Consider the following 23,453-nt stretch of genomic DNA (forward strand, 5'->3'; position numbering starts at 1 on the left):
GTGTACCAAGAGTCAAGACCCTTTCCTCCGACAATGGGCGATTGTTTCTGGAGTAGAGGCGATGTACGCTTTATTGCGGTGAATGACATCGGAGCTTGAGAAATTATAGACAGCTGACTTTTATAAAGATCGTATGATCATATTCAGCAATTGTGTCATAATCGCTAACATCATATATTTTATAAAATCCAATCATCGCGAGAATCGAATATGTGGTTCGATAGTTCCTGGACAGTCACCTCCTTATTCGCGTGCCTCACCAAGCGGACAATGTCGTGTGATGACGTCGTGACGCCGTCGCCAAATTCGACTATCTGTGACGTTGTGATGACGTCACATGACGACGTTGCAAGCCGTTCCCCCTTGACACACCGCTCACTAGGAAAAGGACACGAGGGTTTTTTAACTAGTTTTTTCGCCTGACGCGTTTCGCTCAAGATCACCGAGCCACTTCAAGGCTTAAGGCTCGACACTTAAGGCTTTCGCCTTAAAAAGAGAGAAGAACGTATTGGACGACGTGTTTGCACTTAACTGAAGCCGCGAGGAGTCCACATATGCCGGAAATGAAGGAGCTCGTTCGGCTAGTTTCGGCACACCAACGACATTTCGATGTTAAATGTCCAGTCATATTGACCATTCGCTTTAACCCGTCCTTTTCCAAGCAATGTCCCAGAAATGCCGGCGCATTTCCTCTTGCTTGAGCACAGCGACAGTGACGTTAAATACGAGTCGCATCGTACACGGAATGAAGTTTAAACTCGAGGCTGAAGGTTACGTGCTACGACGGAAATTAATATGACGACGACGTGCTATTCACAGCGAAGTACTACAGTTTTGAACGAACACATTTTCCGCGGGTTCAGCAACCCGTACGTCGATTCCCGTGTAAATCACAATGCCCTTGAAGACCGCGGTTCAGCTGCAGTTCTTGCGGCATTTCTCATGACATATTAAAATTTAGCGAACGTTATAGCGTACGAGCGCCGACTAAAGAAAGTAGCTTCGAGAACTTACGTACGTTCGCTTGCGCGACAGAGTAGTGCGAAATAAAAGACGTAGTTGAATGACGAACAGAAATTGCGAATGGCTCATATTCTGACATTGCTTCAAACAGCTGTCATCGTGTACGCCGACAAATGCGAGAACTGAAAGTTGTTGTTCTAATGTAGAAATATCATTGCGTAGAGCTACAAGAGGAAATATTAAAGAAGAACGATAAAGAATGAAGATGTAGAAATAGCATTTGCTTTAGTCATACACGTAGCTAAATGCATGATAACGGCGACATACTTCTGATAGGCATTTAGTAGACTTATGCGACGCTATTGTATGTATTATTTTATTAGAAACGTTTCTGGATCCTATAATGTTGTAAATATACATATCACCTCCTACGTCTACGATATCGCGACAGCTTGGCGTATTTGTGGCCAAACTTTCTTTTCACCCTTAATAAAGAAGAAAAAATAAACTATACGAAGAAGTCAAAATTATGTAAATTGCATCTACTGACCAAATAAGATAAAAGAGATAGACATCGGAAAAATCCTTCGGGAAACTCTAGTAGCAACGAGTAGATCGCACGTACATTGCTCTCTCGAAGCCACAAATTTCATTCAGCTCGATCATTGTCAAATCGTAGCCGCCGTGATAGTTTAACAGGTGACGTGTCGAGGTGCTAAGCTTGAGGACGCGGGTTCAATTCCCGGTCACAGCGGCAGCATTTCAAGGGCGAGGGGGGGGGGGGGGGGCGGGCGACATGCAAGAACACCTAGTATGTGCTTAGATTTAGGTGCAAGTTAAAGAACCCCAAGGGGTCAAAATTAAACCGGCGCCCACCACTACGGTGTCCCTCATAATCATACCTACGTTTCGGCCGGTAAAACCCCGAAATATTTTTTTTGTTCTGGAATTCACAAAACCTCTCATCTATAAATCCCCGCTCGACGGGGAAAGAGGAATAAGAAAAAAAAGAACGAAATTCTAAACAAGATGACCAGTCCAATTCGTTATCTTACACTCGGGGACGCGGCGGAGGAGAAGGTAGCAAGCCGAGAAGAAAATATGTACATATAGACAAATACACATCCTATGGTGACATGTAACTACCGCGACGCCTAACCTACATCTACATAGCGACGAACTTTGTGTGTCACAGCTTAAATCACGCCAATGAAGCAAACGCGGGCAGACGCAAAATACGATGAAACGCTATAATGTTGAAACGATCGCGTATCATTCTGATGATTTATGGCGCCGACATTAGCGCGTGGCATTTATATCGATCAGCGTCCAGGACTCATTCGTCCCCTCCCTTCCATTACCACGAATGCTATCGAGCCCGAGATCACGCAGCGCCTCTTGCCTACAAAATGCACAAACACATTCAGTCACTCAGGCAAATAGGCAACACTACCGTCAACTCTTAATTGCCCCGCGTATCGTTGTGCGATCAACGAAGCACAGCCACAAATCTATCTCATTCCGTGGTTGCTCCTAAACCAAGAAGACCGCGAAGCGGCGGGTATTGCTATCGCGCGTTAAATAAAGAATGTCATCATCGAGCGATAACGAGTGGCGCCCAGAGCTGTCAGCTCCCAGTTAACGCGCGTTGCCAATGCTTCCTTGTAGATCGAGGTACACTGCACTCCCGTTTCACTTCATTTCTCAGGCACAAGGCAAAAAAAAAAAAAAAAAACAGAGCGGGTGTCGCCAAGATCACGCGACGTGTAGAACGTTCTTCCGATACCACCAGCTGCCGCCCACTGGCCGGCTATTACCACTCGGCTGTTACCCGCAGTTGCCCCGGTCTCATTACCACTGAGCGACCAGGTCGGTTGCTTCTGGGAATGCCCGAGGTACCTGTCACACGTTCCGACCACATGAACCGCGCACTTTTCAGAGAAAAGTCTGCAGTCAATGGACGCACACAAGCGTCACGAATTCCCTTCCACTACAGGCAACGTCCGTAGAAATCGTTTTTATTATTTTTTATTATTGTATACGCCGCCTCGAACGTCCTCGACGTCGAAGTCTGAAGCCACGATTATCCACGTCAGTTTATCATAATTTATGAAAGCATACGGGATTCAGAAGCAGAATTTAATATAAGCAGAACATACATACAAGGCACTCATTACAAAAAAAAAGGTAAGGAGGCGGTACCGGAGTCAGAGACCGAATAGGGACGCCTCGTACAAGGTATACACAAAAGGTAACTCGGTTATAGTAGTGATAGAAAGAAACAAAACTAGCAGGTATAACAACCTATAATATTACTAAATCTGCAAATGAGTTTACATTAAGACGTTTCTGGTTATAGAAATCCTCCCTCTTGTTCCTTCAGAGAAGGCTCGGCGTGTGAAAATGAGGTGGTCGGAGGACTGGCACCTATCGGACTATCGACTTCTAGTAGAACGGCTTATTAGGTCAGTATTCCAGAATTTGCTGCTCCGAAAGTCGATAGGCCATGGGCCAACACAGTCGTCAGTGACATCTCCGCGTGGACGCGTGCAAAAAAACGTGGTCAACAGTTTCTTCCACGGCGCAGCGACCCACAGCGCTATCTTCAATACCGATGCGGAGGACAACGAATTTTGCAAAAGCAACACCCCTGCACAGTCTGCAAGCTATTGATGTCTAGCGTCGAGGGAGTCCCGATGGAGGAAGACGTCGAAGAGAGGAAAGCTAGTTTGTTTAGTAACGCTTAAGCTCTCACAGTTGGCTTTTGTATCATTCAATTGAAGGGATCCAGCAAATCCTGCTGAATTTCCGCGACCACAACTGTTTGAGATTTCGATGGATCGTTGAAACACTGGATCTAGCGACATTTCTTGTACGACGATTTCTGACCAGTTTATCGGCAGGGAGTTTCTGCCATGAATAATTTCTAGCTAACTTATTTATATCGGTTACTTGGGCGTGGAAATCGTCCATAACGACGGCATGTATGGAAGTTCACAGCAGACTTCCATTATAAGTAAGGGCGACCCGGTAAAGCGCCGCAGCTGGATCGAAATACGTGCAGCTATATAGGCGCCCGCCGCGCGAAAACACTTGTTCCTCGTGTGCTTGCAGCTAAAGAGAACAGAAAGGCCAACGCAATAACCCTTTGTTAGGGGACGTGAAAATGGTCGCATAGCAGATGTCGCCTCGCGATAGCGGTACACAAAACAGCCGCAGGAACCACGAGAGCGAAAACGCGAATCGGGGAAGCCACGTACCAAATCTATTGTAATGTCGGTGAGCCTTTCATATATATTTTGAAACATTGTCTGAAATTAGCATTGACGTCACACAGCCGTGAAAAGAAGAGGGTAGTGTTAATTGTCACAGCGAACTCTAGCAGCGGCTGGCTGCGGAATAGCTGATTACAGCATGACAATATTTCGCCTTCTAAAGCCTGGGTTTCTAAAGCCAGAGTTTTGGTAGCGAGGCAAGCTTCACTACCAAAACCCAGTTCCAAGGAAAATGAGAACGGCTTGTACATTTTATATATACCATTAAGCGTGTATACGTACACAAGGAAACAATGAAATGCCATTTGACTAGAGATATAATTTATAAAGCAATCAGATGATTAGTGTTTGACTCCTCGCACCATACAAAGCAGCGTATGACAAGGGGAAAAGGCGAAGTAGAGGCAGGGGTGTTCAACACCCTGGTTAGCACCTGGTTAACACCTCTGCCTCTACTTCGCTACATGAGCATAGAGAAGGGCAATTAAGCCTGCCAAGTTGAGCCTAGCAAAAGCGAGTTGAGTCTCTCTCTCTTTCTTTCTATCTCTTTTCTTTCTTTCTGTCTCCTTCTCTGTTTATTTCTTTCTCTCTATCTTTTTCTCGTTCTCTCGCCCATAGCAACGCAATCATATTGCTCCCATAAATGCTTGCATATCAGAGAGCGCCTGGATAGCGGAGTGTCTACGACGCTCACCTTCCGACCGTGGGTACCCGTGTTCGAATCCCGCCTCGCCAAGGAATATTATTTCGTTTTACTTATTTATTCTCCTCGTCCTGTCCACTTGTCTTCTCCTTTCCTCTTACTTTCCTTTCTCCAATGCGTTTCTAGGCGACGCATGGTGACGTCATGGCGACGGAGTTTTTCCAATGCCAACGGACAAAGCTCGAGCTTAAACAGCTCCGTTGTCAAAGGAAGGCAGCGTATCCGAAACGCCACCATCTGGGCTACAGAAGATGCTACACTTAAGTCGAAAGCTCGAGGTGAAAGTCAGCGTAGTATAAATAATCAGGGCCGTACCCAGGAATTTTTTTCGGGGGGGGTTTGCGTGTAGAACGGCTGCCATTTTTTAAGATTTATACTGGCTTATTTTTGTGAATAAATCAAGTACATCGCTTACTTGTAATAATTCGATGGTACTTTTCAATTATTTGTACCCAAATAAAGAAATTGGTATGTCAACCTCAAATTCTGGTTAAAGCAAGAAATAAGTTTGGACAATAGCACCACCAAAGCCGGGGACACCGCGACCAACGGCTCCTGATGAAGTAACACAATGTAACCACGGTACAAAAACGGTATGTATGTGTTACAAGCTGCCACTCTAGCGTCGCCAGCGCGAAGTCGGCGACGGGAATGGCAGCAGGTTAGGTCGTTCCGTACGTAAGCAGAGACAGTGAAGAGATCAGAGACGTGTGTGGGGAAAAACAAAACTCTAGTGATATTGCAGCACGAGGAATCTAGTACAACACTTAATACCAACTAACAAAATACATATAAAATCAATAAATCAGCTTACAAGAGAGAAGTATTACAAACTACACAAAACTAACCAACAATAAAACTACAGATGAGAAAGTCCGAAGGTATAAGCAGGTGAAGGGATACCTGTGATGACCGGCAGCTTCGGGTCCACGACGATCGGATGCAAGAAGTCAGAGAGAGTTCTGGCACAACTGCGATGTCGGCGGTGTTGCAGCGCTGGTGTTTCCGGTAGGCTAGTGCTTGAAGCCGATCTCGGGCAGGTTGAACTTACTCGAGATTCAAGTACCGATGCCTACGTTACAGACGTTAATTTCGCGTCACAACTAGACGAATGGCTAAGTTTAGGTGGCCAGCCGATACGGAGCCACAACCACTTAAGGGATACTTCTTGATCTCCTTCTACACCATGTTGGTCAGCAACTAGACTGCTTAGCAAGGCGAAATCCTGCGCTTAAATCGACCTCCGTGTCCCCTCATTCTCGTCCTGGGGGAAAAGAGACCTCTACATGGGTCCAATCATGCACGTTTCATTGTTAGAAACTCCACCCTAAAAATATATTGACCGCGTCCCTTTTTAATTAGGAGAGGGTCCTCAACTGAGCGAGAGTGACAACCTGTTGGGGTTCTCTCATACGGCTTGTCCACAAGCAGTTTTGCCCGTGGGAATGGTCAGTTTCCTTGGTTTCAGCCGGTGCGTCTTGCAGTCTACAGCTGGTTCGGGGTGCATCGCGGCCTTTGACGACCCTGCCGACGCCGCCGTAGGTACAAAGGATCAAACATCGGCGACTAACGTTTGAAGAAGAACACCCCATTCAGTACTTCCCTGCACTAAAGACCAGTCTTTTCATGAGCGAACGGTTCCACCGGTCAGCGGGGGAGTGCGGCGCCCGTTAATTTGCCGTTACGCCGGGTCGCAAAAATGGCAGTCCGTGACAGTATGTATGCAAGCAAACAAACAAGTCGCCCGACATTCCGATCTTCTTGTTACCGTTCGCACATTCTGCTTGCTGGATAGTTTCCTCGTAATTGCGAAAGAATAGAAGGGTTGAAGCTTGGGCTAGCTGGGTTTAGCTTTTAATCGACTCTTGAAACATAGAGGGAAGTTTAAACGAGGAAGTTTTTCCTTCTCGGCAACTTGCAAAATTCTGTGAGGACTTGTTCTGGGGTCACTTGAAGTTCTCGATGGATGCTGAGCAGTGCTAGTCCGGTCAATCTGTCGTTGTTCATATGATTTCGAAGGTAGCTCTTCAGCCTTCTCAGTGTGGAAAAAGTCCGTTCCGGGGTCGACGTCGACACGGGTAAAGTCGCCAGGATAGAAAGTAGGCTGTGGATGTTCGGAAAAAAGTCGCGGTTGCACATCTCTAAGGCCTGTAAAGCACAAGCTGGGCGATTCTTTTCTTCGATCTGGCAGCATTTGTTCACCCACAGTGTGAACTCTGCTTCGATGACATTAGCGGAAGGAATGTCGCCAAGGTAAAACTGCACTGCATCATCAATATCAGAAAGGCTAGCCGATGCGCAGAATTTCGGCAGCAGCATGTTAAGGCCAACCACGACCTTCTTATGGGCATCGAACCGGTCTCTTAATTGATTTTCGAAGTCAGCCAGCAAAGGCAAATACACATTCCTCCGGTAGTACTCTTCGGGAGTAGCAGAAGGTACGTTGCTTCTTTGCATCTGCCTTCCAGTGATGCGTGGTAGGGCCATCTCAACATTTGTGATCTTCAGCAAAGAGAGCGACTTCAGAAAAATCTTATTAAATTCCGTTTCCGCACTAGCCCTTTTTGTGGAAAGAACGTCTATAACATTCTTTACGTGATCGCACGCTTGAGCCAAGTCACAGTCAATTTTTTGAAGAAACTTGCAAAGTGGCAGTGTCAAAGAGAAGAGGTCGCTACAGATCTGAAGCGAAACGACAAACTCGGGCCTCGTAATGGCATTGAGCAGTTGAGAAGCTTTTGATGAAGTATCAGATGACGCGGCCTCTTCTTCCAAATATTCGAGGAATTGTACAATAGGCACGTACAGTTCAAGGAAACGCTGAAGTGCACCGTGACTCTCTACCCACCTTGTTTGGCAAAAGGAGAGAACTGATTTTCTTTTTTCTTGTGTTAAATCTTCTACTTTGTCTCGCAGTTGGTTCGTCCTCTGTGGCGAAGCTCTCACAAACGTACAGGTTGAGGATACAGTTCCCAAACAGTTGCGGATGCTGGGGAGTTTGCATGCGTGAAGCAGAGCAAGGTTCAACGAGTGGGCGCTACAATGCACGTACAACGCTTTGGGCGCTGTTTGACGAATGAAGGCTTGAACACCGTTAAGGTGGCCGCTCATTGATGCCGCGCCGTCGTATCCTTGCCCGCAAAGTAGGTTCAGGTCAAAGCCATGACATCTAAGGCTGTTCAGGATTGTGCTCGCCAGCGCCTTGCCAGTGAGATCGTACACGGGAACGAAATCTACAAAATCTTCTTTAAGTATGGGCACTCCCGACGTGTCGTGTCCAACGTACCTTACACATAGGGAAATGTGGGCGGTGCGAGATATATCAGTGGCCTCGTCAGCTAGAACTGAAAAACACGAACCTGAGTTGACGTTTTCAACTATCTTTCTCTGTATGATTTTACCACAGAGGGTGATCAACTCATTTTGAATTTTTGGGCTCGTGTACAGCGCATTCGCCGGAGATGTTTCCATGTGAGCTCTCAAGGCGGCATCTCCACATTTTGCTCTCATCCTAAGCAGTGCGCGGAAATTTCCATCATTTTTCAATGGCAGCACTTCAGACATATTTATCGGACCAGAGTCGTCTGTGCCGCGAAGCGGTACTTCTTGCCTGCCACAGAAAAGGATTGTTTCTATTATTGGCAGCAAGTTCTTGCGGTTTTCTTCCGCCTGCTTTTTAAGACCGTGGTCAAGTTGTGTTAAGATGTCATGCTGTGAGCGGGACCGGACTGCTAAAAAGTTCTCCGATAGCGTTGTTGACATGGCGTGATAACTGCTGGATGCGTGGCTCTTAAAGGCGTCCATGGCTTTCTTGTAATTGGTGAACTCCTTAGTTACAAAACAGCCCAAGCGCTGGTGCTCCCCTTTTCCTGCACACTCGCTTGCGAAGACTACGCAATATTTGCATAATGCTCCTTGAAGCTTCTCTGAATAAACAAGCCATGGGTAACGATCTACCCAGTGAGGTTGGAACTTCAGATTCCTTTTCCCTGTGGCTGGATAATCATAGTTAGCCGGAGGGGTCCACGGATTGAGCAGCAGCTTCTCCGTCGTCTCTGGATCATTTACATTATTGCTTTTCGAGACAAACAGTCCCAAGTCCAAAATATTCGCACTCGTCGCACAGAGGGGAGGCGAACCAGAATGTGTAGGTGCCATGCCACTCACCTTCCTTGGGCATTGCCCAGTGGTAAAGGCGTCACTTTGCCCAGCGTTGACTGTAGAACAAAGGTCACTTGGAGTTGCACTGCGGCCACCATCATTTTCCGGCGGCGCATGGGTGTCCTGCTTGTGTTCGTTCTCAGGTGATTCACATAAACCGGTGCATTCTCCTGAGTCGCTACAGAAGTTCCGACGCGCTTGGCTTTCCACCAGTGCTGAGGAGGGCGAAGTTTTATCCTTCGAAGGAGGCGGTTCTTCTCCGTCCGCTTCATCGGTTCGAACTTTCTTGAAGTAAGACGCAAGACTCCTTTGCTTCGTTGTTGCAGAGTGTCTTTTCATTTTGCTGCCGCAATCCTGTGCACGCACACAGAAGTGGCCAGTGGCTCCAAAAAGACGTTTGCGACTGCTTCGACTGCCTGGCGTGAACGGCGGGCGATGTTTTCTTCCTCTCTTATCCACTTTACAGTGGCTAGAATGTAGAAGTGTGATGAACGCGCCGGCTCCCGCGTGGCGCATGTGTTTTCTGAACGCCGCTACAGCTGGTGTGCATGCAGGACCATTATTGTACTCCCGCTGCAGCAAACTGGATTGAAATAACTAGAGTGAAAAAACTGGAGTGAAATAACTAGAAGAATAAGGATGGGATGGGGCTCATTCGGCAAGCATTATCAAATCATGAATGGTAGTCTACCACTATCTCTCAAGAGGAAGGTATATAACAGCTGCATCTTACCGGTACTTACCTACGGAGCAGAAACCTGGAGACTTACAAAGAGGATTCAACTTAAATTGAGGACGACGCAGCGAGCGATGGAAAGGAAAATGATAGGTGTAACCTTAAGAGACAGGAAGAGAGCAGAGTGGGTCAGGGAACAAACGGGGGTTAAGGATATCATAGTTGAAATTAAGAAGAAGAAATGGATATGGGCCGGCCACGTAGCACGTCGGCAAGATAACCGGTGGTCATTAAGGGTAACTGACTGGATTCCAAGAGAGGGCAAACGCGTGAGGGGAAGACAGAAAATGAGGTGGGTAGATGAGATTAAGAAGTTTGCAGGTATAACGTGGCAACAGAAAGCACAGGACCGGGTTGATTGGCGGAACATGGGAGAGGCCTTTGCCCTGCAGTGGGCGTAGACAGGCTGATGATGATGATGAAAGACCTTTTCACAGAAGACTCCATGGGCACTCCATACTCCCCTTAATATACGTGAACCCCCCAAGAATGCACTGCCGAGACATTTGCACTCCCGTGGTACAGTCCAGAAAGCAGGTGTTGCTCCGTTCCTGTGAAAAAGTCACCTTTTCACAGACGGCTCCCTGGGCGCCTGCATAATTCTCTCTGGGCTGCGCTAATTAAATAGCCGTGACCCCCCAAAAATGCACTTTGTAGGCTGTGACGTCAGCCTCTGTACTCCCGCGCGCAGCCCAGCTTGGCGGCGTTTTTTCTCTCCTGTGAAAGTTGACCGCTGGTGCCGGATTGTGTGCCGGCTGTATCCTCGCTTTGTGTGCTTTGTAGGGAGGCGCATATACCTTGTGTGTACAGAAGAGGTAGATTTCCTTGCGTGTGGTTAAGGTTGTTCGAAGTTGCTCGGATATGCCAGTCTTTCAGTAGATGTCATCTTCGATGATTCGTTTCGGTGGCGAAGACTACAGTTTGAGAAAAGTTTACCCTGCAGCCTGCGTCCTCGGAATGCGCCGCTGAGTTTTTCCGCTTAGGGGTTTCGTTCCCTGGCAAATTTGCGCACGTCGTGTTGGTGTTGCCGTTGCTGTCGAACTGTTTACTTTCACAGAAGGAGACGCGCTTTTCGTAGAAACCCAAAGCCGACACGTGCGGTCCGCACAGACGGATAACTTCTCCAGCTGCAATGCACAAGGAAAGCATCTGGAATCAATAAAGGAGCTGCTACGGGGTGAAAGACGAAAAAGAAAAGACTCGAAGGAACGCGAGGGCGAAGTGCAAAGCTGTACAAATAGGGCAGGTGCGCGTGCGGGGGAGGGAGCGCTGAGGTGTTCTGGTAGGTTTGAAGAAAGGAAGAAGAGGGAAGCAATGCCAGGAAAGTTGCAGTGTAACTTTGGCAGCTGGGGGTCGCTGTGAAGGCGTGTAAATATTTTAGTATCACCCGAAAAGTTAAAGCATCAAAAAAATTTCGGGGGGGGGTCAGAACCCCCTCACCCCCCCCCCTAGTTACGGGCCTGTAAATAATTCGTCGTCATTACAAATTTAACGGCAGCAGCGAGGCTAATAACTCAAGCGGAACGTCGGTGCACTCAGCGGTAAGCTGCGGCACATCCGCGTAGAATACTGGCGCACGTGCGAATGCGGATGTCGTTCCCGCGCAGATACAGGGGCGGGGCGCTGTCGCACGCACTCACTACGCAAGCGGAACAAGAGGCGCCCCGTGCCGCGCCAGCCACGCTATCGATCACAGGCACACAGCTCGCGCAACTCGTGCAAACAGGGCACCCAGCAATCGGTCCCGTACGCCTCCACCGCCAGCCAGCAACTCCTCCCCCACCACTGCCTTCACGACACCGAAAGAACAATGCGAGCCACCAGTCATCGAGACGCGTTCCCTACGCTATACAGAAGGAATCTGCTGTTGGCACGGAGAAAGCGAGAACACGAAAAGCCACGAGACCGTCGGTACGGTCCGGGAGGAGACCACAAAGAGCCGGTGTGCGTACAGTGTGCAACCAAGACGGGCGAGCCAGCCCGGCGTCTGGAAGAGATTGACCGAGGCCGACTTCGCCCGCACGCCTTTTACCAACCGAAAGACCGGAAGGCTCGCGGATGACGATTGTTTTGCCTGCGCACAAATCCAAAGAACGGCAGCGTACTGTCGTGTTGATGGTAAGACGTGACGCACGGCCGCCTCCCTTCAGGCAGGTTCTATTCGCAGTCGCCTTCACCGATGAAAGCCACCGCAGAGAAAAAGTGGCCCTTGATTTCAATAAGTGAACGTTGTTGTTGTCTTAGTGGTTCTCTATTACTTATATTAAGATAACTTGAAGGCGCAGTAAAAGATTTTAAAAATATACACATTGTCAAGACTTTCGACAAGAAGTACGTTTTTATAAGCACTACGTATTTGTCTCCTCCCGCTGCAGCAACGCTGTATAAAAATGCCTACACCTTGGTCTCACAATGGTTTTTCTTTCTCTCTTTTTTTCTCTCACTAGGGCTTTCTTTCACTATGCGAGCCTGTTTATCGTTAAATTGAACACGCGACTAATTGTTCTTGCTAAGCACTTTCTTTATAATTATTGGTTGTTTGTCGACCTTGTATCGCAATTTGTGTTGTTTCTGTATACACAAATAAATAAATAAATAAATAAATAAATAAATAAATAAATAAATAAATAAATAAACTTGGAGGACGCTAGAGCTTCGCCGTCAAGAGTAGAACACGATAGCGTAATCGGGCCCCGTGCGCATCGCCTTCTCAATTGCTAGCCTCACTTCGGTTCTCGGTGCGTGCCTCAACCGTACCGTAAGGAAACGAACGACTTTACGCGTAACATTGGCCGTATCAAAGTATCCTAGAATGCGTACTGCAAGTACAGTTGTTAAGTGCCCACTACGACATAATAAAGTCACAGTTGATAGTTCCAGCGGTGTGTATGTCTGCCTCTTTCTCGTGTCCCGTTCTTTTGCTGGCTTTCATCAAGTGACATAATTATTCCTTTTGCGATTCAGCGAAGGGCCCACTACGCGTCCGAAAGGCAACACGCGAACCAACGCAGCTTTTCACTCTGTTGATGCTTTTGCTGATCAGGATGATGATGAAATATGTCTAAGCACTTTGTGATGGGTGGGCCTTTAAAACACCCACTCGTTGCGCAATTCACATGTTTTGACGCCTGGCGTGATTCTACGCTTCTGCCACGCTATATTACCACATGCGTTAAGGAGACTCCTTCAACTACACGACATTCATATATGTTTTATTGCGATAGGAATTATATGGACAGTCTCGGCTGGATTTTGCCATCGCCGCCGTCATGAACCGTATATTTATAAGTATGTATATATATATATAAAAGCCACAAAGAAAAATCATTCAGAAAAATGCTTCCGAGGCGCGGAATCGAACCAGGGACCTCTTTCTCCGCAGCGAGTGGCGCTAGCCACTACGCCACGAAACGCAGATCCTCCACGTAGGTAACGGCGAGCGTTATATACACACCCTTTACCGCTTGACGGACTCAGAGACGGCTGCGCTTATAAGCGTTTCTTCATTACCAGCGAGATGGCGTTAGGAGCACGACAGGCGCATTTAAAAGTCGTCAGCGAGCTCGCTCGCTTCATGTTATGTTTGCGCAGGGAGAAACCTCGCCCTTGCGCTGTCTGCTCGCGCGGTTTTCTCGTGCTCAGGGGAAGAGGGATGTTTCACGCTTTCACCGTAATGTCCGCGCTCATGTTTCGGAGCGTACGAAAGTCACACTAACTCAAGGGGCGCCGCTAAACGAACAAACAGAAGATGAGCGCGAACTATCAAGTGTCACAGCTCGACACTTGAAGCACGCTAGTTTTTTTCGCTGCTTCGACCGCCTTTGCAACAGGAGCGCTGTTCAGACTGAGAGTATCCATTGGCGAGCCTCACTTCGTATAGCATTAATTTCTTGCTATCGCATTCATTGCTTCGCCATTGCGGCGAAACTGTGACTTTTTTTTTTCGAAGCAGTTTCAAGAAATAGCTTTGCCCTGTGGTAGAACACCTGCTTGCCATACAGACGGCCTGGCTTCGATTCTCACTCGAACCGAAGTTTTTTATTATTTGTTTTAATTGCATCTTTCTAGATTTTTTGGGCACGGACAAGATAATGATTTTTTGCTGACAACCAACGACGCCGTCACCGACACCGACACCGGAATTTCTGCGAAACGAGCTCTTTAACGCTATCGCGTTAATAAATACGCCAAAGGGACGCATTCACTGATTGTTCAATTGGTCAACTGTTTGGGTCGATTGTACAGATAACATTTCAGTAATTTAGTTGTTTCGTCGCATAAGTCACCTGTAGAACTGTCATTTGATTTTTTAATGAATTGTGCAAGTAATTATTCAGTCCCTTTTGTATAGACGTTGGTTTGTCTATAGAGCGACTTTTCAGGAATAGGCATTTGCCGACGTGGGTTTTCCTCTAAGGACAGTCAAGGTGTCAGCGCAATGAAAGGTTAAATTGCACGCCTGCAATTATTAAAATTTGGTCACATGCCCCAGTTAAAACTGTATCATCAGCCACATAGCCACCGAATGGTACAGATTCTGGGCCACACATTATCTTTGTAGTTCGCTTATTTATAAACTGACCCCGCAGCCGTTACTGTCAATAAGCTGTAACGGCTATTACATTATACCCATCTCCCTCCATTATACCCATCTCCCTCAACGTTTACTGCCTCTATCTACTCATTTAAGCAAGATACGAAAGCTTCGCCGCGGCAAACGTAATACAGCTATTTAAATCGTTCACAAGCTTAGGGTATTCGGATTACTGGATTATCGGGGGTGTAAACATAGTGGACGGAGTTGTGGCGCCACATAGCTGCGGAGGATTAAACCAAGCACCGAGTTATTACTTGAACTTCCGGCTAGGTTCCAGCTGTTGTAGGTTTTCAGCAGCAGCGTAATCATCATAGCCTGCCTTGATCATTTTTTTATTTGCCAAGAACAAGCGTAAAGCACCATAAACACGTCTGCAATTCCGGTTAGACGTGGCACCACAAGAGGCCGCCAACGTCGCACGGTATTGCGGATGATGGTAGCGGCCAGACGGTGATACCGCAATAACGGACACGCTAAATCCGTCCGTCCGTCCGTCTCTCTCTCTCTCTATCTATCTATCTATCTATCTATCTATCTATCTATCTATCTATCTATCTATCTATCTATCTATCTATCTATCTATCTATCTATCTATCTATCTATCTATCTATCTATCTATCTATCTATCTATCCATCTATCCATCTATCCATCTATCTATCTATCTATCTAACGAACGAACGAACGAACACACACACACACAGTTATATGCGCCCAACCACTCCACAGTTCTCATAAATGTGAACAAGATCGGATGTATAACGTGAGCACAAAGGAGTGGTTGCTGCCACGCGCCTACCACTGAAAATCTCCTACAGAAAGCATACTTTTCAAGGCCGTCTATTTTCTAAACGTGCAGCGACCTCGAACGAGCTTTGTACGCGGCGCAATGCACTCTGGTTCTGCCAAACACACGAAGACAATCGTGTCGACGCACTCCTCTTCACGATGTCCTCGTCGGAGCAATCGAAATATGTGCATACACACGCGTAAGACAACAGCCCGTTGGCGAGTTCGCAATTAAACCCACCCAGAACAAAGGCTCCCGGGGCGCACGGTCTTCGCATCGGGTCAATAGCAGAGCGCACAATTAAAAGCTTTACCATAAATTAGCATGAGTGCGTGGCCAAAGCAATACGACGCTGAATGCAGCAACGAGAGTCGATGCGAACCGTCTTCGACGATTGAGAAGCTTGGAACGAATTCCCCTCTCAAGGGCGGCGTCAGCTGTCGCGGAACGTCAATACGACGGCGCGTCGGATGAATGCGCCGGGCGGGTTGATGGGGGCACGCGATTGTTTCGTCAGCGTGCAGAGCAAACGCCGTGCAACCGCCGGGGACGTGCAAGGCTAGACGGAGGAGCCGATCGGGACAAACAAGATCGCTGGCGGGCAAACACGGCGGGGCCACGGAACTGGAAGCAGACGGCAGTCGTGGCAGCTGCATACCGACCATGCCTCAGAAGTACTCGGCGAGTCCACTTTGATGCGCAAGGATGCGACACGTCAAGGATGCCTGGGGCGGATCGAGACTCGAGCGAATTTTGACAACCATGATGACGCTGAAATGCTAAGGAATGCCACGATCATGATGTACCAGCGGAATGAGCTTGTAAGAGGCGCAGTCTCAGTGCTGGTTGCTGCCGCAGCCGTACCATGTGACGTGATTCTGGAACGCTCACTGGATAGAGTTCGATTCGCAAGGGCGAAAGCGTAATCGTCACGAAAGCGTCTTTCGCGCTTGTCACGCAGAGCCCACTAGATGTCACACATGGAATACATAATTAACTCAGCACCAGTTTACAGCCAAGGTACAAGCTATCGAAAGAGACAACAGTGCAGCAGTACTGATTGTTTTAATAACTACATAACTATCTCAACAGCAAACGTACGCTTCGCATGCACTTCCTTGGAGACCAGCAAATGGCGGCATGAGCAATTTGGCTATAGCCATGCCATTTGCAGACACTGAATGTGGCATTCGGCCCAAGGCATTACGAAGCCACTTCCCAATATAATACTTAAGATTCGCGAGTCGTCGTCACGGAAAACTGCAAGAGCAGCACGGGATGCAGCACGGGATGCAGAGTACGTGAGACGTATCCCGAGTCTTAGACGTTCGAATAAGCAGAGCGTGCGAACAGCCCTCTTCGTGCCCGTTTTGCTCCCATCTCAGCCAAAGCCAGTCAACCAGAAGCGTCGCTGGCTAACTCCTCATCGCTCGTTTCCTACTTCCCTGATTAGTCGTTGTAAAACAGCCAATAGAGAGCGAGAAGGAGAAGCCACAATATAAAGACAGAGGAATAACCAGACGGCCCCATGCGTTATATCAAGCCTTTGCACCATCACCACTGTCACCATATGATAGCGAGAACTAAAGACGAAGTTCAACAGAGTTCAACCCGATACTATACTGATAACACCCTATTATTTCTGCAATACCGCATGTGCACCGATGTTGCTCTTGCTATCTCTTTCCACTCTTTCTGTTTCTTTCTCTTCCATCCCCTGTAGGACTGCAAACTGAGGCACGCGGGTGGCTGACGTCAACATTTTTTTTCTTTTTTCTTGCTTCTCTCTGCATGTGCTGTGAAAAGCCGCAAAGGGATGCGTTGCACGAGCACTGCTAATAAGCTCCCATCGGTTAGGGTTGTCGTTATGCAAGAGAACAGGTCCCGAAAGATGCAGTCATACTGACTGTCAGAGATTCCGTACACGTCAAAATTATTTGCATGCCAGGTTTAAAGCAGCCTCGAAGATAGGCGGTGGTAATAGATGTGGTTGTGTAGTAAAAAAAAGGCATTAGACTGGCTTGCTTAGCGGCAGTAGTTGAGCACCTCATACAATTTCGTGTCTCGAAAAACGGCAACCAATAGTCATTGAACTCTTACTGATCGCCACGTGCTTTCAAAAAACACATCTTCGAAACTCGCGTGTCCAAGACCTGCCTTTCGTATGTCGTGAAATGATGCGTTTCTTCGCTCGCACACCTGCGGGAATACGAGACGAAGCGTTCTACATCACCGGTTTCACCACATTAATGAAAACCAACAGATAGGGAAGGTATAGAGGCCGTCAATTGTACTGTTCTAAGTGTACTTACTTCACGTCGTAATTACTACAATGCAGTAAAAACAGTTCAATTACCGCCCCCCTATACCTTCTGTTGGTTTTCATTAAGGTTGTATCAACAAAGAAACGAGCCCAAAAGTTCCCTTCCTTCGGTTTCACCACATGAAGCCCGAAGCAGGGAAGCGCATTACCCGGTCTTGAAATAAGTATGCCAGCTTTCGAAATGGAGTCAGCTCTAAAGCGAAATAGCAGAACAGAGTCTTCGCGGGTAGTTCTTATAAGAACATAGTTCTGAGAACCGCCCGAAAACAACTGCATATAGTGTCCTTAATTTGCCGTTCTTTGGGGATCGAAATTTAGGGGCACATATTAATTATTGATGTTTCACGTCCCAAAACCACGATATGATTATGAGGAACGCCGTAGAGGAGGGCTCCGGAAATTTTGACCATGTGGTGTTATTCAACGCGCACCTAAATCTTAGTACACGGGCCACTTGCAATTAGCCTCCATCGAAACGCAGCCGCCGCGACCGGGATTCGTTCCCGCGACCTTCGGGTTCGCAGTTGAGCACCATAACCACTAGACGACGTGCTTCGTGTCTAAGAGCATCAGCTTTCTCATTAGTTTCCATTCTGTCAAGCGAGAGAGAAGGAGTAGTGGAAAGCAGGGAGGTTATACAATCCGCCCTGCACTGGGACGGGGCAACAGTGCATGGAAAGAGGACGAAGAGAGGGGTACGTTCTATGTATATGTTACATATACAATATAAGACAATATAGCTCCACTAAAATACCAGCAACTCTCTCTCTGAGAGAAGAACAAGAGTTAAATATAGCCTTCGAAGTTCACCTGAGAGCGAATGGAAGTGCCGGTTAGAGAATGCAACAGCTTGCGTGCATGCGTGCGGAATGCTTTGTTGCTAGGCAAGAAAATGGCAGTGTACTATGCAACCGTTACAACTTTCCGGACTTCGCAGGTTCGTGACATGTCCTGGTACAGCATCGATCATTGTCAGCATTACGCACAACACACGTACCATTCAGACATGTTTGTTGGGCTATCGCGCCAGCTGGTGAAAGGGAAAGCGCATGTGCCGCGAAAGTGTCACACAGGCGTAACCTAATACCTGCGAGCGACGGTATCTGTGAGAGCACATTATTTTAGCACTCAAACGTTGCGTGGTTGAGGCTGTATGTATATAACGTAAATAATTTAGAAGCGCACCTCAATTTCCCAGAACACTACACTTCGTGTGCGAAAACGCCAGTTCGGCCAGCGCGCTTAGGTGTACGTTAATGTGTACACGTACGTGTTGTTGCTACCGGTTTTTACAGGCCCCGGAGACTCGGGATGAAGGTGCAGAGGCAGCATGAGGAGACTGGAGGGAAACTTAACGGGTTTATTTACAATATTTACACGCCGAGCATTTCGTTCTTACATGACGAACATTTCGTCTTACATGACGAACATCTCGTGTTACATGACGAACATCTTCTGTTACATGACGAAGATCTTTTGTCGAGTGAGCCCGCGGGGCTCATTATAAAGCAAGGTGTGTGACCGGGCTAGTTGGTATTCCATGGCGACATGAACAGCGCGTGAAATACACAAGGACGAGTAACCGACGAGGACTAGCGCTAGTCCTCTTCGGTTACTCGTCCTTGTGTGTTTCACGCGCTGTTCACGTCCTCATTATAAAGGGTCACTGTTCCCCATATCCATAGATGGGGTATTCGCCCCAAGTTGTGACGGTCCGATCACGTCACACATAGCACTAATGAGGCTTCCGCCCACACGGCATGAGGTCAACGTCCTCGACTGGGGCGTGGCCACCGCACTCTGCACCTGTAGCACCAAGGAGGTCCCTCCTTGACATGTGAGGGCCGTAGGGTGATGGGTTACACGCTCGGACAACCGGGCGCATCAAAAGGTCCTCTGCTCCGAAGTACCTCACCGCTTAATTAGCGGGACGGGTTGTCATCCGCGTTGACGCCGTTCGTCTCCTCAAGAGAGATGTGGCGATCGGAAACCATTATGGTCGTCTGGTATATCCCTGCTGTGTCGGGCTGCATGGAGCCTCATTTCCCGTCTCGGGAGGACAGTTTAAGTGCAAACAGTGTATATCCGTCGCACTCAGGTGCACACTTAGGTGTCCACGTTTATAGCACAGGTGCACAAAATTAGTCCGGGACACCCACCACTGTTTGCCTCGCATCCATACCCTAGATTCGGCACACAAGACCCCGGAACTCAATCTTTTTAACTACGAAAGTGTTATCATGCTTGATAGGCGATTTATAAAAAATTAACAATCTCTTGTGATACAGCTATTACACAGGAGAAGAAAATTGAGGGACACTTTGTAAATTCCAGTGTGTTCGACGCCGCTGCTGGACGCCGCCGCCGCATTGCGAAACAGTTGAGCAACGCGCGTTGGAAGGAGCAACGCGCAACTGTTGCTATACCTGGCGACAACTTTCTGTGGCAGCACAGCCAAAGCTACGTGGGCGGAGCTTCTGCACATGTGTTACTACGCCAAGTAGTCCGTTCGCGGGCGATTTCGGTTTTGGTTTCGCGAGCGCATACATGTGCGTTTCCATACGAGTATTCATGGCTCTTGATGTTATTTAGGAAATTATGCAGATAGTTTATGCACAGATGTAGTCGAAATCTCTACCACATGACTTGATATACTTAAGCATGCAGCACAAATACCTGGAATCGTTGCTGAGCTCTTCTGCAAATCAAATTACATAACGCTAATGTGCTAGCGGTTCAAGTCCGCGTGCAAATCGAGCACCATTTAGTATTGTTTACATTTATTTTTTGGGAAAGCGATAGAATATTTTGTATTGGGAAGGAACGCAGGAATCAGCTTTATTAAAGCGGTCGGTTTTACTTTTCAAAGAAAAAAAAGAAAGCCATGGCCCAGCAGTAACTGCGCAATTGGAAATCTTACGCAATGGTAACAAGCCATTTTCTGAATTTCGGTGCACACAGGGTCGACATTGTCGTTTTTCTACATTTGGAGACGCTATAGCTTTCTGGAGATGCTCACGTTATTTTGTCAGGGGACGCGAAGGCATCGAAAGGCAGCAGATATCTTGGCCACGACCAGTCAGGAGCGGGCGTCTCACGTGTGCAGTTATACAAACGGGTGAAACGCGTTCCTTACTCCCGTGGTCAAGAATGCTTTTTTTTTGGAAATTGAAAATCACGCTGGCAGTCGCATAATAGTCATGAACGCGTCTGTTGCCGAGGCAAAGCTGTGCATGGGTGATTTTGTCACCGTAAATCGCTCTCATTCAAAACGCCAAGACACCTCCCGCCATAGAGAGACGCGCCGTAGACGCCACTGGGAGCGGACGCGTTTTGCAAGCGCTCCGGCAAATCTCTTGTTTTTGACTGCTCAAGTCTATCAATGGCCACGTAAATGAATGTGGAGTTTCCTACGGAATCATCTACATGATCCGAAGTGATTTCAAGTGAGTCGTTTGCATTTTTCGTCCACGAAGATCGACTTACTGGCACCGTTCCACTAGTTCTCGGTGGGCCTAGCGGCTAGGCCTACCGACATGGTCATCCACGAAGTAGAAGGAGAGGAGCTGCCCCCCGCCGAAATTCTCGAAGATGGTGAAGGCAGCTGGCGTCAAGTCTATGCCAGGGCCAGAAAGCCCGCTTCATCCCCGCAAAAAACGACACCTGACGTTAACGCTTCCAAAGAACAGCCACAGAAAACCCTCCCGTCGGCTCGTCGCAATGCCCCCAGACCGCCTCCACTTCCAGTGGATGACTATAAGATAGTCCTGCGAATACGTGGAGGCCTGAGTTGTGCTGACATTCCACTTCCGAAGCTCATATATGCAGTCCTTCAAGCGGCAGCGCTCACAAGCTCTCTACATGACCAATAGGCACCCGTCACTGATCAGAGGGCGCGATGGAGCTCTTATCGAACGCCTGAGTGTTGAGGGCACCAGCCGCCAGGGATACCAAGAAAATGAAACGCTTGCTGGACACATCGACGCGCTCAAGTGTCTCCCTTCTGGGCGCCTCTTTCAACGAACGCTTCCTACGTGCGTTCGTAATCACCTCAGGGATGTTGCCACCGCCTTCAATGCAGCACAAACGCGTTTAGAACGCGCTCTTTTCAGGCTGTGCCAAGGCAGCAGAAACGCTACAAACGCGTTTCAAACTCACTGCATTGAGGCGATGGCAAGTCACGTTCAAGTCAAGGAGCGTTTCTGAACATAGAGGATGCGGAGGATAGACACTCGATTTTGCTGCGTCCACTCGCTAGGCTGTGTTTTCTGGCGCTACCATCGTATCTCGGAAACTGCATTGCAGGGTGCCTATACCGCATCAACTCCGTAAGCAACATTCTGCTCATTAGCACGCCGGACTCGGCACGCACAGAAGCGTACCTTCGAATCAAGACCATCAAGATGGACGAGCGCAGCTTTGAAGTAGTGACCCACATCACGGATCCATCGAATACCTGCAGAGGGGTCATTCGTAATATTCCTATGGAACACACAGCTGAAACCATCTTGTCAAGTCTGTTGGACTATGACAGACTAGGCCTCATTCTGACCGGACGTCGCATGGGTGCCACAACCTCCATCTTAGTCACCTTCAGGGGTACCCGTGTGCCTTTTTACATAAGCTACCAGGGTGGCATCACCCGATGCGTACCCTATCGTCATAAGACGGAAGCCTGTACGCTCTGCCGCAAACTTGGACACAGACCAGACGTCTGCCCAGGTGCCCCTCAGTCTTTGTGTCCAATGTGTGGAATTCCGAACCCACTACTCGATCACGACTGTCAACCTAAGTGTGTGGTGTGCCATAATGACCACCCCACCGGCTCACCCCAGTGCCCGCAACGCTACAAGCCCAAACCAAAGCATCCACCCTCACCGTTCAGCCCAGATGCCGCTCCATTCTCCGACCCAAGCACATCTTTCAAGAACACCCAAAGAGGACGCTCACCCAGTCTCACAAGACAACAACGCCGAAGCCGCAGCCGAAGCCGAAGCAAAAGCATTCATCAAGACCCCGTCCCCCGGACTGGCCCTGGACATGAGGTAGGCTGGGCTGATGCAGCCTCTCCTGAAAGCTCCATTCAAAAGCAGCTCAAACAAATGCAGGATGAGATGGCTAAATTGAGGGCAGAAAATGCAAAGCTACGTCTAGAGCTCCAGTCCTTTAAACAACCACCCACTTCCACACACCCCCCATCCTCACCTCCCAACCCCACACCAATCTCACCACTACCAGCTCCTCCCTCTACCACCCCTATACCCAGGGACCCCGCTCAACCACCTGCGCAAAAGCGCAAAGCCTCGACTCCCACAGTGTCATTCGAAGAGCGAGTAGATCAAGTCGAAGCAAAAATGGAGAGGGTCGACAAAGTCGAAGAAAAAGTAAGCAATCTCGAGGAAAAACTAGACAATTTTATTGCCTTTTCCACAGCCTCTTTGCAGAAACTCCATGAATCCGTAGCCTCGATACAAAAAGCCATATTGCCAATGCAGCAAACCTTAGATAGAGTTACGCAGTGGATCGACACGGTCCACGCCAACCACCCAGAGCTTGCCCAACCCAAGCCAAATCCACCTACCGAAAATGGCACCTCGTAACCGCACTGAACTCTGCGTATGGCAATGGAACTGCAGGGGGTTTCGCCGAAAAAAGGCAAACCTCCTGCAGTATATAAAATCACAAACTACCCCTCCCCCAATCATTGCGCTACAAGAAACAAATGGTGTTGTACAGATGCCAGGCTATAGAACGCATCAAAACCCGGCGGATGACAAACCTAACACCGCCGTCTTAACTCAGAAGCACCTTACAGTTACATATTCGAAATTTGCCGACATCGACATTGAGCACGACTTTCTCCAAATACTACCTCACAAACTTAACTCGCCACTCTTATACATTCTT

At 48.1% G+C, this 23,453-nt stretch overlaps 1 protein-coding gene across 1 annotated transcript in view; it reads right to left on the reverse strand.

Annotated features, from left to right (window-relative positions):
• Window positions 1–23,453, reverse strand: part of LOC119404642 (cAMP-specific 3',5'-cyclic phosphodiesterase) — a 633,421-nt gene that overhangs the window by 566,964 nt on the left and 43,004 nt on the right. The gene's annotated exons all lie outside the window — the stretch shown is intronic.

This window comes from Rhipicephalus sanguineus, chromosome 9, assembly GCF_013339695.2.
Source record: "Rhipicephalus sanguineus isolate Rsan-2018 chromosome 9, BIME_Rsan_1.4, whole genome shotgun sequence".
In the NCBI taxonomy this organism is placed as follows: domain Eukaryota; kingdom Metazoa; phylum Arthropoda; class Arachnida; order Ixodida; family Ixodidae; genus Rhipicephalus; species Rhipicephalus sanguineus.